This window comes from Neovison vison, chromosome 9, assembly GCF_020171115.1.
Source record: "Neovison vison isolate M4711 chromosome 9, ASM_NN_V1, whole genome shotgun sequence".
NCBI classification, from domain to species: domain Eukaryota; kingdom Metazoa; phylum Chordata; class Mammalia; order Carnivora; family Mustelidae; genus Neogale; species Neogale vison.
In genome coordinates this window covers 42,570,172-42,585,355 of record NC_058099.1, presented here as the reverse complement: position 1 = coordinate 42,585,355, position 15,184 = coordinate 42,570,172, and the positions used below count along the sequence as shown (strand labels likewise).

Below are 15,184 nucleotides of genomic sequence, written 5' to 3'. Positions count from 1 at the left end.
TGCTCAGGACCTCACAAGCAACAGTTATGAATGATCTAAGGCCCAGAATAAAGGGTCCCCAGGGAGAAGAAATTCCTAGCCAACTGCAACATCATAAGATGCACCACAAGTAAGAGAACAAGTAGGAAGACAGGCGTACCAGTTTCTTAAATCTTAGACAAGATCATTAGCTAATTTCTTATAGAAGACAGATTTTGAAGACACATCTTGGTAAGTTTGTCATAATTTGATGGAATTTAGATGCAATGGGTAGCACAGAATGATCATTCTGGTGCTGTCCTACTAAAATGCGAGAGTGACAGTGGACTGGTGGCAGAAGAGTGGCCGCATTCAAACACAGTGACTCCTTCTATAGCCACATACTTCCCAGGTCCATTTTACACTGTGTCCCTGAGCCTATCTGCCTGTGGTTATCAAACCCCGCCCCGCAAACAGCTCTTAGCATTTTCTTGTTTATTTCTAGTTTGTACTTGACTACACATAATAGTATGTTGCTTTTAAAAGGTAGTTCTTCAGTTACTTCGGGTGTGACTTCTGCCTCTACCCAGGGTGGTGTGCTTACAGTTTCATCATCTAACTCCTTTTTTTTTTTTTAGGCACTTATCAGATGATTAGTGCATGCCAGCTGGCTGATTGAGACTTTATTCCAAAAACTTAGAATTGTTATCCTTCAGCCAGGCCCCGGTCCTGCAAGGCCTTCTTTTGAAAATAGCTTTTCAGCGCAGTGGCAGTATCATAGCCAATGAGGTTTATCCGAGGCGCGATTATTGCTAATTGAAAATAGCTTTTGACTTCATGAGTCAGAATCCCTGCGTCTGAGATTCAGGGTCACTTTGATTTAAAGTGGATGAGGAACTCGTGTCTTTTTGTCATCAGTATCATCTTTCCTACCCTGTTCTCCACACTATTTCTTTAGCCCAAAAAAGAAATAGAAAACCGTAAGTGTCCTTGGGGCCCTCTCAGGTCACCTAGTTTGAAAATGTTTGACATCTGTTTGTTTTTTAATTGAAATAGAGTTGACATACAATGTTAAATTAGTTTTAGGTGTACAGTATAGTGATTCGACATTCTGTATAGTACTCTTACTGACCACAATAAGTGTAGTCACCATCTGTTGCCACGCAGTTATCACAGTATTATGGACTATATTCCCAGTGCTGTACTTTTCATCTTTGTGACTTATTTGTTTTATGGGTGAAAATCTGTACCTCTTAATCCAACATCCGTGGGGTTTTGACATCTATCCTTTTTCTTCTTCAAAATTATCTTGACAAACCTGACCCTTTCTTTTCCATGTGACTGTAAGGACCAACTGGCCTCTACCACAAATAGACTTTGTGACATTTTCACTGGAGTTGCATTGAACTTACAGGCCACTTTATTGTCTTTCCATTTATAAATAAGCATGGCATATTTCTCCACTTAAACTTGTCATGTATTTTTAAATTAGGTTTTATAATTTTTTAAAATATTTTATTTATTTATTTCAGACAGAGAGAGAGAGAGAGGGAGGGAGGGAGCATGCATAAGCAGGGGAACAGTGGTCAGGGAAGAAACAGGATCCCCGTTGAGCAAAGAGCCCATGTGGGGCTTGATCCCAAGATCCTGGATCATGACCTAAACCAAAGGCAGACACTTAACCAACTGAGCAACACAGGCACCTCTTAGATTTTATAATTGTCATGGAAAAGACACTTCCCATATTTTTTGAGATTTTTTTCAAGTTCTATTTTAATTGTATTGCTATTAATTGTTTCTTCTGAAAATGACATTTTAAATTATTTGTTGCTATTGTTTAGTATCACTAGTTTTCTGTGTTCATCTTGTGTTTGGCAGCCTTGCTAACTGTTTTCACTGGTTGTAAATAATTAAAAACAACAAAACAAAGAAACAAACTCAAAACAAAAAGGTACTAATCATTTCACTTTCATGTACAACTTCCAGTAGCTGCCTCTTTCTCAGGGTGTGCAGGGTCTTTAGCATAACTAAAGGCTCTCCACAATCTGGCTTGAGCTGAATTTTCAAGGCCTCATTCTTTTTTTTTTTTTTTCCTTTTTTTTTTCCAATTTATTTATTTTCAGAAAAACAGTATTCATTATTTTTTCACCACACCCAGTGCTCCATGCAAGCCGTGCCCTCCATAATACCCACCACCTGGTACCCCAACCTCCCACCCCCCCCGCCACTTCAAACCCCTCAGATTGTTTTTCAGAGTCCATAGTCTCTCATGGTTCACCTCCCCTTCCAATTTACCCAAAAGCACATACCCTCCCCAATGTTCATAACCCTATCCCCCTTCTCCCAACCCCCCTCCCCCCAGCAACCCACAGTTTATTTCATGAGATTAAGAGTCACTTATTGTTTGTCTCCCTCCCTATCTCATCTTGTTTCATGGATTCTTCTCCTACCCACTTAAGCCCCCATGTTGCATCACCACTTCCTCATATCAGGGAGATCATATGATAGTTGTCCTTCTCTGCTTGACTTATTTCGCTAAGCATGATACGCTCTAGTTCCATCCATGTTGTCGCAAATGGCAAGATTTCGTTTCTTTTGATGGCTGCATAGTATTCCATTGTGTATATATACCACATCTTCTTGATCCATTCATCTGCTGATGGCCATCTAGGTTCTTTCCATAGTTTGGCTATTGTGGACATTGCTGCTATAAACATTCGAGTGCACGTGCCCCTTTGGATCACTACTTTTGTATCTTTAGGGTAAATATCCAGTAGTGCAATTGCTGGGTCATACGGCAGTTCTATTTTCAACATTTTGAGGAACCTCCATGCTGTTTTCCAGAGTGGTTGCACCAGCTTGCATTCCCACCAACAGTGTAGGAGGGTTCCCCTTTCTCCACATCCTCGCCAGCATCTGTCATTTCCTGACTTGTTGATTTTAGCCATTCTGACTGGTGTGAGGTGATATCTCATTGTGGTTTTGATTTGTATTTCCCTGATGCCGAGTGATATGGAGCACTTTTTCATGTGTCTGTTGGCCATCTGGATGTCTTCTTTGCAGAAACGTCTGTTCATGTCCTCTGCCCATTTCTTGATTGGATTATTTGTTCTTTGGGTGTTGAGTTTGTTAAGTTCTTTATAGATTTTGGACACTAGTCCTTTATCTGGTATGTCGTTTGCAAATATCTTCTCCCATTCTGTCAGTTGTCTTTTGATTTTGTTAACTGTTTCCTTTGCTGTGCAAAAGCTTTTGATCTTGATGAAATCCCAATAGTTCATTTTTGCCTTTGCTTCCCTTAAGGCCTCATTCTTACTGCCCTTTCCACTAATTTCTTGCAGATCTATAAGTGTTTACTGCTTTGTGACCACGCACCTAGTTCTCAAAGCCTGGAGTGCCCTTACCCCTCCAGTTGTGTGTGAGGAAATCTTATTAACTGCAGCCACATGCTGCCTCCTCCAGGAAGTCTCCTTGAATTTCCCTGGTTGGAATCAGTGTGACATTTTGTTATGTACCCTTATTTTCCACCCTTCTGCTATTAATGTAAAAATCAAACTCTCTGTATTTACATTTTACAATGTAAATTATCATATAATATTGAAATTAGAATCTATTTATACACATATGATGAGCTCTGAGTATTATACACATATGATGAGCCCTGAGTAATGTATAGAATTGTTGAATCACTATACTGTACACCTGAAACTACCATAACACTGTATATTAACTGTACTGGGATTAAAATAAAAAACATAACAGTAAATAAATTTGAAACTATTAGAGGTGGTAGCAACAACAATGGCGTCAGTTTTGGAGTCCGGCTAACCTTAGATCTGAATCCTGGCTCAGCTGCCTTGTATCCTTGGGCAAATTAACCTAACATCTTTGAGGTTCACATTCCTCCTCTTGAAAATGGGATTGCTTTGAGGATTAAATGATAATGCACATAAAATGTTTACCCTGTTACCTGCCCCAGGGTAATCGCTCATTAGGGTTAGCCACTATTCTTTTTTTTTTTTAAAGATTTTATTTATTTGACAGAGAGAGATCACAAGCAGGCAGAGAGGCAGGCAGAGAGAGAGGAGAAAGCAGGCTCCCCGCCAAGCAGAGAGCCCAATGCGGGGCTCGATCCCAGGACCCTGAGATCATGACCTGAGCCGAAGGCAGTGCTTAACCCACTGAGCCACCCAGGCGCCCCTAGCCACTATTCTGACATGGTAGATGCTCAGTTGGTGTTTGTTGAATAAATATAATCCTAATCCCTAGTTTATAAATGAAGAAGAGATTGAAAGGGCAAGAACAAGAAGCTTTCTCAAGGTCATACTTTTAGTTTGGGGCAGATCTGTAACTAACACCTCTGTATGCTAGCAACCGGGTGAGAACTCTTTGCCCTTTATCAATATAATGTAAATATAGTTTTTGTCCTCCCTCGGTTAAAAGCTTCCCAAGGGCCTCATTTTACTCACCTGTGTGCCCCTTACCTCTAGGCATAGTGCCTTGCATGTTAGATTCTCAGTAAATGTTGAGTGCAATTTAATTTAAGAAAGTTCCCATCAGAATCAAGAATAAATTAAGAAAATTATTTTAGCTGGTCATAGATTTGACTTTGCAGAAATTTGCTAAGCTCCCAATGTGACACATGATCAAGAGAGATTCTGACAAGGGAAAGCTTAATTTGAATATTATTGTGTTTGTAGGTGACAAAAATAACAGGCCACTTAAGCATCAAGATTTCTAGATAGAGTAAACATTTCATATGTTTCCAAAGGAAGAGGATAAAAATTCAGACACATTATTTTTAACCTGCAGTTTTATTCATGGCATTAATTATGAGCTTAAATTTGATTATGAAAGATTAAAAAAGTATTGCCTTTATAGAAGTAATGGAATTTGATGAGTTGTTGATCATGAAGGTTAATTAGTTCTCTGTGAGAACATGTGACTGAGTCACAGGTTGTACGTCTGTTTTCAAAAATATAAGGAGGAATGGATTATCATGTCATTGTTTTTCGTATGAAAATGCGTAGAGAGATATTCATCTTTTTAGTAGCTTGCCTGGGAACTTACAGAATGTCTTTTTTTTCCATAATTAAGATTTTGCACTTTTCATATAAATTTTAAAGCTATAGACATGCATAAATAATTTAGTATAGAACAATAAACCAGATGGATGGATGAGAGGTAAGTTATTACTATCAAATCATAGTATTAGTTCTCTCAAAATTTATTTTCCTCTTCAGAAATGATTCATTATTTGCTTGCCTGTATTCCATGTGCAGGGATATAAAAGAGAAATAGTGCTGGAACATTGCTGATCACATGTCAAGACTCTCACTTGCTTTTACCAAATCGTACTTTAAGAAAGAATGAAAATATTGCATAGGAAATGACATAAAGATCTCATTCTAAAGCACTTTCCCCACTTATAAGCCAGGAGATGTGTACATTTCTTTTCCGAACATGGGGAAAAAAGGAAAGAAAAACAGGTGGTCCCTTTGATGAATAGCAAATACCCAATACCCTTCTGGTGTTGCTACACCAAGATCCAATTATCTCCCACATTTCTTAACTGTGTTTACAAACTGCTTGTATATTGAAGTTGAATTAAAGGAAAGAAAAATCCAACTGAAGAGGAAAAAACTACCAAAAAACAAAGTGAAGTTGAAATCCCGATCATTTTTATGCCTAAATATTGTCATGGTGGGAAAAAGACAGGCTAGAAAGTCGAGTTCAAATTCATACTTGCTCTAGGGCAGCTTGTGTACTGTCCAGCTCAGTCTGCCAAGTGCTTGTTAAAATTAATTATCATTCAGCAGCTTTCTCTCTCTAAGTAGAACTCCCAGAAAATATGCTTAGAGTGGAGAAATGCAAATTGGTTTATGAGGTAATTTTATACTCTAGGGACAGATTTTTTTTTTTCCATTTCACATTACTTCCTGTTGGAAAAGGTTCATTATTATTTATATAGCAGAACAAGCCCCAAAGCCAATCCATTTCCAACCTCATTGTCACTTTCTGCATTCCAAACACCACTCAATTCCCAAATGAGTAGGCTAATTCTTTCTTCAGAGAGCCATAAAACTTGCTTGGGGTATTACTAACTTAGGTGACAGCACTTAATTCAAAATAAGTCTTATTCTCCAGCAATGTGTTCAAAGACCTCATTTCTCTGTGGCCGTAACTCTGGTGGGAGAGAAGTAGGCTTGTCTCTCCGATTATCAATTCTGAATTGTTCCTCTGAGCACCTTTGACCTACAATAATGGGAGCTACTGAAATACTTCAGAGTGCATGTTAGAAGACAATTATTCTACTTATTTTGCATTTAAGGTGCACTTCTGAAGTGAATTTGGTTTACCAGATGACTAGATTGTATTCTCAATGTAGTATGTTGTAATATTCTTATTTTGCAAACCCTATGGGGGCTTTTTTAAAATCAAACAGCAACATCAACAACAACACATTATTTACTTCCCTTCCCCACCCCACCCCACCCCCATACCCTGACTCCAGTCTAATGTAAGGAGGGTGATTCTCCTGGAGTGACTAGTTTAACTAACTTCTGTGGGATGAGTTAGTCTTGTCTGCAGGATTCCGAGGCTAGCAGTAGAACCAATGGGTTGAAGATAGATTTTCCATCTCAACATAAGAACTTCCTGAAAGAATTGCATCAGGATAACAGTGGTAGAGTTCCCCTCCTGGAAGCATTCAGGGGCAAGCTAAACTGTGCCAAAGTGGCCATTCGGGTAATAGATGGACAGTACAGTCCCGAGAGGTGAAAAATGACTCCTTCAACTTTGTGTTCCCTCTTTTAATTGCTGCAGTGGGAAGAGAATTTACAAAGTGAAACCCCTTTGTAAGTGTAGGACTGGAACAGAAACTTACAATTCCTCTCTTGATTTTGGCCAACCCATGCAGAGAAAATGTCTGAAAGCTGTCAAAGAGAAAAGCTTCCTGAGATGATATTTTTGTGTCTCTTTGGTATGTCTTTATGAAAATGTAAGAAAATATAAGTATGTATCCTTATCACCTTTCTTAGATAAAATACTCATACTCTGTAGCCAGTTTTGTACTTTTTTTCATTCAATCATCTGTTTTCCTTCTGTATCAGTGTGTAGAGTTCTTCCTCGTTCATTTGTAAGAGCTGCCAAACATTCCATTCTGTGGCTGAACTGTACTTCTATAACCAGTCACCTTTAGATGGACATGTGAATTGCTTCCAGGTTGATGCTATTACAAACTATTTTGTAATGGATAACATACGTGATTTTCTGAGTGCACAGGTATATCCTTTTTTTTTGTTTGTTTGTTTGTTTTCCTTTTTTTTTTCCAATTTATTTATTTTCAGAAAAACAGTATTCATTATTTTTTCACCACACCCAGTGCTCCATGCAAGCTGTGCCCTCTATAATACCCACCACCTGGTACCCCAACCTCCCACCCCCCCCACTACTTCAAACCCCTCAGATTGTTTTTCAGAGTCCATAGTCTCTCATGGTTCATCTCCCCTTCCAATTTACCCAAAAGCACATACCCTCCCCAATGTCCATAACCCTACCCCCCTTCTCCCAACCCCCCTCCCCCCAGCAACCCACAGTTTGTTTCGTGAGATTAAGAGTCACTTATGGTTTGTCTCCCTCCCTATCCCATCTTGTTTCATGGATTCTTCTCCTACCCACTTAAGCCCCCATGTTGCATCACCACTCCCTCATATTAGGGAGATCATATGATAGTTGTCTTTCTCCGCTTGACTTATTTCGCTAAGCATGATACGCTCTAGTTCCATCCATGTTGTCGCAAATGGCAAGATTTCGTTTCTTTTGATGGCTGCATAGTATTCCATTGTGTATATATACCACATCTTCTTGATCCATTCATCTGTTGATGGACATCTAGGTTCTTTCCATAGTTTGGCTATTGTGGACATTGCTGCTATAAACATTCGGGTGCACGTGCCCGTTTGGATCACTACGTTTGTATCTTTAGGGTAAATTCCCAGTAGTGCAATTGCTGGGTCATAGGGCAGTTCTATTTTCAACATTTTGAGGAACCTCCATGCTGTTTTCCAGAGGGGTTGCACCAGCTTGCATTCCCACCAACAGTGTAGGAGGGTTCCCCTTTCTCCGCATCCTCGCCAGCATCTGTCATTTCCTGACTTGTTGATTTTAGCCATTCTGACTGGTGTGAGGTGATATCTCATTGTGGTTTTGATTTGTATTTCCCTGATGCCGAGTGATATGGAGCACTTTTTCATGTGTCTGTTGGCCATCTGGATGTTTTCTTTGCAGAAATGTCTGTTCATGTCCTCTGCCCATTTCATGATTGGATTATTTGTTCTTTGGGTGTTGAGTTTGTTAAGTTCTTTATAGATTTTGGACACTAGTCCTTTATCTGATATGTCATTTGCAAATATCTTCTCCCATTCTGTCAGTTGTCTTTTGGTTTTGTTAACTGTTTCCTTTGCTGTGCAAAAGCTTTTGATCTTGATGAAATCCCAAAAGTTCATTTTTGCCCTTGCTTCCCTTGCCTTTGGCGATGTTCCTAGGAAGATGTTGCTGCGGCTGAGGTCGAAGAGGTTGCTGCCTGTGTTCTCCTCAAGGATTTTGATGGATTCTTTTCTCACATTGAGGTCCTTAATCCATTTTGAATCTATTTTTGTGTGTGGTGTAAGGAAATGGTCCAATTTCATTTTTCTGCACGTGGCTGTCCAATTTTCCCAACACCATTTATTGAAGAGGCTGTCTTTTTTCCATTGGACATTCTTTCCTGCTTTGTCGAAGATTAGTTGACCATAGAGTTGAGGGTCTATTTCTGGGCTCTCTATTCTGTTCCATTGGTCTATGTGTCTGTTTTTGTGCCAGTACCATGCTGTCTTGATGATGACAGCTTTGTAATAAAGCTTGAAGTCTGGAATTGTGATGCCACCAACTTTGGCTTTCTTTTTCAATATCCCTTTGGCTATTTGAGGTCTTTTCTGGTTCCATATAAATTTTAAAATTATTTGTTCCATTTCTTTGAAAAAGATGGATGGTACTTTGATAGGAATTGCATTAAATGTGTAGATTGCTTTAGGTAGCATAGACATTTTCACAATATTTATTCTTCCAATCCAGGAGCATGGAACATTTTTCCATTTCTTTGTGTCTTCCTCAATTTCTTTCATGAGTACTTTATAGTTTTCTGAGTATAGATTCTTAGCCTCTTTGGTTAGGTTTATTCCTAGGTATCTTATGGTTTGGGGTGCAATTGTAAATGGGATCGACTCCTTAATTTCTCTTTCTTCTGTCTTGTTGTTGGTGTAGAGAAATGCAACTGATTTCTGTGCATTGATCTTATATCCTGACACTTTACTGAATTCCTGTATAAGTTCTAGCAGTTTTGGAGTGGAGTCTTTTGGGTTTTCCACATAGAGTATCATATCATCTGCGAAGAGTGATAATTTGACTTCTTCTTTGCCGATTTGGATGCCTTTAATTTCCTTTTGTTGTCTGATTGCTGAGGCTAGGACTTCTAGTACTATGTTGAATAGCAGTGGTGATAATGGACATCCCTGCCGTGTTCCTGACCTTAGTGGAAAAGCTTTCAGTTTTTCTCCATTGAGAATGATATTTGCAGTTGGTTTTTCATAGATGGCTTTGATGATATTGAGGTATGTGCCCTCTATCCCTACACTTTGAAGGGTTTTGATCAGGAAGGGATGCTGTACTTTGTCAAATGCTTTTTCAGCATCTATTGAGAGTATCATATGGTTCTTGTTCTTTCTTTTATTGATGTGTTGTATCACATTGACTGATTTGCGGATGTTGAACCAACCTTGCAGCCCTGGGATAAATCCCACTTGGTCGTGGTGAATAATCCTTTTAATGTACTGTTGAATCCTATTGGCTAGTACTTTGGTGAGAATTTTTGCATCTGTGTTCATCAAGGATATTGGTCTATAGCTCTCTTTTTTGATGGGATCCTTGTCTGGTTTTGGGATCAGGGTGATGCTGGCCTCATAAAATGAGTTTGGGAGTTTTCCTTCCATTTCTATTTTTTGGAACAGTTTCAGGAGAATAGGAATTAGTTCTTCTTTAAATGTTTGGTAGAATTCCCCTGGGAAGCCATCTGGCCCTGGGCTTTTGTTTGTTTGGAGATTTTTAATGACTGTTTCAATCTCCTTACTGGTTATGGGTCTGTTCAGGCTTTCTATTTCTTCCTGGTTCAATTTTGGTAGTTTATATGTTTCTAGGAATGCATCCATTTCTTCCAGATTGTCAAATTTGTTGGCGTAGAGTTGCTCATAGTATGTTCTTATAATAGTTTGTATTTCTTTGGTGTTAGTTGTGATCTCTCCTCTTTCATTCATGATTTTATTTATTTGGGTCCTTTCTCTTTTCTTTTTGATAAGTCTGGCCAAGGGTTTATCAATTTTATTAATTCTTTCAAAGAACCAGCTCCTAGTTTGGTTGATTTGTTCTATTGTTTTTTTGGTTTCTATTTCATTGATTTCTGCTCTGATCTTTATGATTTCTCTTCTCCTGCTGGGCTTAGGGTTTCTTTCTTGTTCTTTCTCCAGCTCCTTTAGGTGTAGGGTTAGGTTGTGTACCTGAGACCTTTCTTGTTTCTTGAGAAAAGCTTGTACCGCTATATATTTTCCTCTCAGGACTGCCTTTGTTGTGTCCCACAGATTTTGAACCGTTGTATTTTCATTATCATTTGTTTCCATGATTTTTTTCAATTCTTCTTTAATTTCCCGGTTGACCCATTCATTCTTTAGAAGGATGCTGTTTAGTCTCCATGTATTTGTGTTCTTTCCAGACTTCCTCTTGTGGTTGAGTTCTAGCTTCAGAGCATTGTGGTCTGAAAATATGCAGGGAATGATCCCAATCTTTTGATACCGGTTGAGTCCTGATTTAGGACCGAGGATGTGATCTATTCTGGAGAATGTTCCATGTGCACTAGAGAAGAATGTGTATTCTGTTGCTTTGGGATGAAATGTTCTGAATATATCTGTGATGTCCATCTCATCCAGTGTATCATTTAAGGCCTTTATTTCCCTGTTGATCTTTTGCTTGGACGATCTGTCCATTTCAGTGAGGGGAGTGTTAAAGTCCCCTACTATTATTGTATTATTGTTGATGTGTTTCTTTGATTTTGTTATTAATTGGTTTATATAGTTGGCTGCTCCCACATTGGGGGCATAGATATTTAAAATTGTTAGATCGTCTTGTTGGACAGACCCTTTGAGTATGATATAGTGTCCTTCCTCATCTCTTATTATAGTCTTTGGCTTAAAATCTAAGTGATCTGATATAAGGATTGCCACTCCTGCTTTTTTTGATGTCCATTAGCATGGTAAATTCTTTTCCACCCCCTCACTTTAAGTCTGGAGGTGTCTTCGGGTTTAAAATGGGTTTCTTGGAGGCAACATATAGATGGGTTTTGTTTTTTTATCCATTCTGATACCCTGTGTCTTTTGATTGGGGCATTTAGCCCATTAACATTCAGGGTAACTATTGAGAGATATGATTTTAGTGCCATTGTATTGCCTGTAAGGTGACTGTTACTGTATATTGTCTCTGTTCCTTTCTGATCTACCACTTGTAGGCTCTCTCTTTGCTTAGAGGACCCCTTTCAGTATTTCCTGTAGAGCTGGTTTGGTGTTTGCAAATTCTTTCAGTTTTTGTTTGTCCTGGAAGCTTTTAATCTCTCCTTCTATTTTCAATGATAGCCTAGCTGGATATAGTATTCTTGGCTGCATGTTTTTCTCGTTTAGTGCTCTGAAAATGTCATGCCAGCTCTTTCTGGTCTGCCAGGTCTCTGTGGATAAGTCAGCTGCCAATCTAATACTTTTACCATTGTATGTTACAGACTTCTTTTCCCGGGCTGCTTTCAGGATTTTCTCTTTGTCACTAAGGCTTGTAAATTTTACTATTAGGTGACGGGGTGTGGGCCTATTCTTATTGATTTTGAGGGGCGTTCTCTGAACCTCCTGAATTTTGATGCTCGTTCCCTTTGCCATATTGGGGAAATTCTCCCCAATAATTCTCTCCAGTATACCTTCTGCTCCCCTCTCTCTTTCTTCTTTTTCTGGAATCCCAATTATTCTAATGTTGTTTCGTCTTATGGTGTCACTTATCTCTCGAATTCTCTCCTCATGGTCCAGTAGCTGTTTGTCCTTCTTTTGCTCAGCTTCTTTATTCTCTGTCATTTGGTCTTCTATATCGCTAATTCTTTCTTCTGCCTCATTTATCCTAGCAGTGAGAGCCTCCATTTTTGATTGAACTTCATTAATAGCTTTTTTGATTTCAACTTGGTTGGATTTTAGTTCTTTTATTTCTCCAGAAAGGGCTTTTATATCTCTGGAGAGGATTTCTCTAATATCTTCCATGCCTTTTTCAAGCCCGGCTATAACCTTGAGAACTGTCATTTTGAACTCTAGATCTGACATATTACCAATGTCTGTATTGATTAGGTCCCTAGCATTTGGTACTGCCTCTTGTTCTTTTTTTTGTTGTGAATTTTTCCGCCTTGTCATTTTGTCCAGCTAAGAGTATATGAAGGAGCAAGTAAAATACTAAAAGGGTGGCAACAATCCCAGGAAAATATGCTTTAACCAAATCAGAAGAGATCCCAAATCATGAGGGGGGATTTCTCCTCCCTCACGATTGGGTGAGGGATCTCCTCTGATTGGGATCTCCTTTGATTGGGATCTCCCAATCTCTTCTGATTGGGATCTCTTCTGATTTGGGGATAAAAAGAGGTTCAAAAAGAAAGAAAGAAAAAAAATAAAAAAAGAATTAAAAAAAAGAGATTGAATTAAAAATTCAATCAAGAATTTAAAAAAGAATTAAGAAAAAAAAAGATTGAAGAGATTAGGATCTCTTCTGATTTGGGGATAAAAAGAGGTTCAAAAAGAAAGAAAGAAAAAAAAGAAAAAAAAAGAATTAAAAAAAAGAAAATGAATGAAGAAAAGTATAAAAAAGAAAAAAATATATATATATTAGATAATCTAGTTAAAAAACGTTAAAAAAGAAAAGGGTAAAAGTTATAAAAATTTTTAGCAGAAGAAGTGAAAAAAAATGAAAAAGAAAAAAATTAAATTAACTGCAAGACTAAAAAATCACAGGCAGAAAGCCATGAGTTCTGTGGTTTGTTTTCTCCTCCTCTGGAATTCTGCTGGTCTCTCCTTGGTATTGAAACTGCACTCCTTGGTAGGTGAACTTGGTCTTGCCTGGATTTCTTGTTGATCTTCTGGGGGAGGGGCCTGTTGTAGTGATTCTCAAGTGTCTTTGCCCCAGGCGGAATTACACCGCCCTTACCAGGGGCCGGGCTGAGTGATCTGCTCGGCTTTGCTTTCAGGAGCTTTTGTTCCCTGAGCGCTTTCCGTAGAGTTCCGGAGGACGGGAACACAAATGGCGGCCTCCTGGTCTCCGGCCCGGAGGAGCCGAGACCCCGGGGCCCCGCTCCCCTGTGCGCCCTCAGCGAACAGCTCCTAGTAACTCGCGTCTGCCTAACCTCCGGCCGCGCTCCGAGCTCACCGAGCCTGCGGCCGGTTCAAGGCAACTCCGAGCTGCGAGCTTACTGTCGGCTCTGTCTCTGCAGCCGGCTTTCCCGTTCCAATATCCGCAAGCTCTGCGACACTCAGACACCCCCGATCCTTCTGTGACCCCACGGGACCTGAGGTCACGCCGACCCCGTGTGGGCTTCGCCCCGGTTTAGCCTCCGGAGCGATGTCCCTCAGCGGAGCAGACCTTTAAAAGTCCTGATTTTGTGCTCCGCTGCTCCGCTGCTTGCCGGGAGCCGGCCCCTCCCCCTGGGGTCTATCTTCCCGTCGCTTTGGATTCACTTCTCCGCCAGTCCTACCTTTCAGAAAGTGGTTGTTTTTCTGTTTCTAGAATTGCTGTTCTTCTTCTCTTCGATCTGCCGATGGATTTGCAGGTGTTTGCAATCTTTAGATAAGCTCTCTAGCTGATCTCCTGCTAGCTGAGGTAGTCTCAGCCTGCTACTTCTCCGCCATCTTGACTCCTCCCCCTCGCACAGGTATATCCTTAAGATAAATTCCCAGAAGTAGGATTACTAGGATAAATCCAATTACAGTTTTAAAATATATTCCCAAATTTCCCTCCGTAAGTGTTGTATTATTTCACTCAACCTTAGTGAATGAAGAGCCCACAAATTTGCCAACCTTATGTTTAGTCAAACTTGGATGTTTGAAGATGTGATAGGTGAAATATTGTAACTTAGTGTGGTATATTGTTGCATTGCTTTTATTGTGGCCACAATTGGAATCTTATCATATGTTTCAAGATCATTTGTATTTCCTTTTTCCCTGTGTTTTATATTTTGCCCATTTTTTTACTATTGGATTTTTGGTCCGAGGTTTTTTGTTTGTTTGTTTGTTTGTTTTTTAACATTTCTAGCTACTTATTGCATCCTGTACAGATTAGTCCTTTATCTACAGAATGAGTTATAATTTATTTCCCAGTATTTTATTTGATTTTTGATTTTGCCACAGTTTTTTGTTTGTTTGTTTGTTTGTTTTAAAGATTTTATTTATTTACCTGACAGACAGAGATCACAAGTAGGCAGAGAGGCAGAGAGAGAGAAGAAGCAGGCACCCTGCGGAGCAGAGAGCCGAATGTGGGGCTCTATCCCAGGACCCTGGGATCATGACCTGAGCTGAAGGCAGAGGCTTTAGCCCACTGAGCCACCCAGGCACCGCATGTTCGTTTTATGACACCTAAATTGTGAGTCATAGTTGGAAAGGTGTTTCCCTACTCTAAGGTTATAAAAAATTTTCCATATCTCTTACAGTTTTCATGGTTTTTTTTTTTTTAAGATTTATTTATTTATTTGACAGAGAGAGAGAGATCACAAGTAGGCAGAGAGGCAGGCAGAGGTGGGGAAACAGGCTCCCCGCTAAGCAGAGAGCCCGATGCCGGGGCTCGATCTCAGGATCCCAAGACCATGACCTGAGCCGAAAGCAGAGGCTTAACCCACTGAGCCACCCAGGCGCCCCTTATGTTTTGTTTTAAATGTGTATCCATGTAGAGTTTATCCTGGTGTATAGTGTGAATTGGGGTCCAACTTCCATCTTTTTTCCCCTAGAAAGTGACCCAGTTGTTACTCTTTGAAGGGGAGCTCGTTTTGCCACCCCAGAATATGCCACTGTGGCATATGGATCTATCTTGAGCTGAAGTCATCCAAGAGCCAGAAGACTTCAGAAGAACTTTGACCTCT

At 39.7% G+C, this 15,184-nt stretch overlaps 1 pseudogene; it reads left to right on the top strand.

Annotated features, from left to right (window-relative positions):
- Nucleotides 1-713: 713 nt before the first annotated feature.
- On the top strand, nt 714-877 carry LOC122917844 (annotated as a pseudogene).
- The last annotated feature ends 14,307 nt before the right edge of the window (nt 878-15,184 follow it).